Raw genomic sequence first — 2,584 nt, 5'->3', positions numbered from 1 at the left:
CCAGGCTGGGGAGGCACAGGAGCGGAGGTGTGAGTGTCTCGGCACGCACCCGTGCTGTGGACGTCTGCAGCTATGGCTGTATGCAGCTGTGTGTAAATATACATACATACGTATGTATAATGACACATACATACCGTATATGTACCTTAATATTACAGAATCACAGAACTGTTAGGGTTGGAAGGAACCTATAGAAATTATCTAGTCTAACCCCCTTGCCAAGGCAGGGTCGCCAAGAGCAGGTTACTCAGGAACGTGTCTAGGTGGGTTTGGGAGATCCATGATCTCTCTCTGGGCAGCCTGTTCCAGGGCCCTGCCACCTTCAGAGTAAAGTTCTTCCTCACGTTGAAGTAGAACTTCCTGTGCTTTAGATTATGGCCACTGCTCCTCACCCTCTCACTGGGCACCGCTGAAAAGTGTCTGGCACCATCCTCTTGGCACCCATCTTTGAGATATTTATGTGCATTAGTGAAATCCCCTCTCAGTCTTTTCAAGACTAAAGAGGCCCACCTCTTGCAGTCTCTCCTTATGAGAGAGATGTTACAGACCTCAAATTGTTTCTATGGCCCTCCTCTAGACCCATGTATACTCATACATACAATATATATCCCCCCCACCACAGCAGCGGGGGTCAGAACTAGGTGATCTTTAAGGGCCCTTCCAACCCAAACTGCTCTATGAATGGTCTGCTGGAGGGGGGCAGAGTGGGAAAAAGAAAACCTTCATGCCAAGAAAGCACACAGCCAAAACACCTGTCTGTTAACAACACACCACAGATCCAAAGCACAGCATCACAGGGAATGATTTTGGGGATTAGAAGGAGAAAGAGAGGGTGCCAATGCCAGCTCTCTTCCCCATAAAAGCAAGTTAGCAAGCAAACTCCATCCCAGCCAGACCCAGTACAGATAAATGTATTTACACAGCTATAAATGCATACAATACATAGATAAATTTACATATACATGTATAAACAAAATGTGTGTATGGTACACAGCAAATGCTGTAGGCAAAGGCAGCACAGATGAGGCAACTGCAACACAAGCAAGAGAGCCATCTTTGCTTTCAGGTCTCATGATTGCTGCTGGAGGTGGCAGCTCCTCTGGGTGTAGTGCCTGCAAGTTCTACAGGTCACAGCCTGCAAGTAGCAGCCCAGTGAGCCCCAAGTTCTTGCACCCACCAGTGGGCACACCGCTGGATGAACGCACGGCCTTGCTGTAAGTGGTTCAGTTAGTCAATATGCAATTAATTCTAACTTTTCTGTGTCAGATACAGGAAAGAGTAATAGCATGCTAATTAAATTTAAAAGCCATGTCCCTGAAAGGCAATCAAATAAGCTCAAAAGGCACAGGGAATGTAGGGATAACAGATGAAAAGCTACACCAGTTTTCCACTGATTTAATTTTTTTTCCCTTTGATTTACGCTGTCAGACAGAGGGAACTCCACTGAGAATCATGATGAGATCAAGATGATAATTTTTTCCACTGTGACCTCAGACAAGTCACTCTTATCAGTAAAATTAAAATGATACTATGCTACCTGGCAAGTAGCTGCAGGGTTACATCCATGTTGTCAGTGTGTGTACAAAGGTACAGTGCAAGGACTGCCAGCATAACCCATGGGAAATGCTTTGGGAAGATCTGTGGAACAGGGATCAAAACAATCCTGCAACGGACATTATAAAGTCTTAGGTTTCATTCTAGTAGCACAGCTAATGGGGCTTCTTAATATGTCCTCTGCATTGATATTTTAAAAAATTTATACCCTTCAGCTCAGTAGTTATAGCAAGATTTTCATCAAGAGCATAAAAATCTACAGGACCTCTTTTTCTACAAATTGCTTGATGAGAAGCTTTTGAGGCCCTTCCTGGAGCAGAAGTGTGTTGCTGTTAGTGAGCTTAGGGTCACAGAGATTTTCCTCTGTGCTTCGTGGTAAATCACACAAGAACCAGCTCTTCTGCAGATGCAGGTGGGGAGGAGCAAGAGGAGAAGAAGAATGTAGTTTTGGGGATTAGAAGGAGTAAGAGAAGGTGCCAATGCCAGCTCTCCCCCTACAAAAGCAAATTTCAAGTCAGTCATAAAGCTTGGTGCTCAAAGCAGTGCTGGCAACACTTCCTCCTGAAAAGATTATCAGCTAAAAGCAGACAGTTTTACGGAGTTCAACCAAACGCTGTCAGCAGTAGCGATGGAGGTGGAGCTTGCAGAAAGTCAGGTCCCATCCCATAACAGTCAGCGAGACTTTTGCTGACACCTTCACAGGCTTAGTACATGAGTATTTTCAGAGAGAGCAGGAATCTGCAGGTAGGATTTGCCCAGGTTTTTAGTATGTATGCAGAGCATGTGTAATTGTGCAATTTTGGCTTAGCAATTTAAGGACTCTTTAAAGATGGTTTACAGACTATTTCAATATGTGTCTGTGTCTACATCTGCAATTAGCACGATCTCTGCAGAACATTTGGGGCTGAGGACCTGGCAGCCACAACATACATACTTTAGCAGTTGTTACTTCAGCCTAGCTTTGGTCTGGTCCTGGTGACCGGTGCTTTGTTTGTGACTGAAGTGCATTAGTGCATTAGGGGCACTGCCA

This window comes from Geospiza fortis, unplaced genomic scaffold (assembly GCF_000277835.1).
Source record: "Geospiza fortis unplaced genomic scaffold, GeoFor_1.0 scaffold190, whole genome shotgun sequence".
Classification (NCBI taxonomy): domain Eukaryota; kingdom Metazoa; phylum Chordata; class Aves; order Passeriformes; family Thraupidae; genus Geospiza; species Geospiza fortis.
This window is presented reverse-complemented; position numbering follows the sequence as displayed.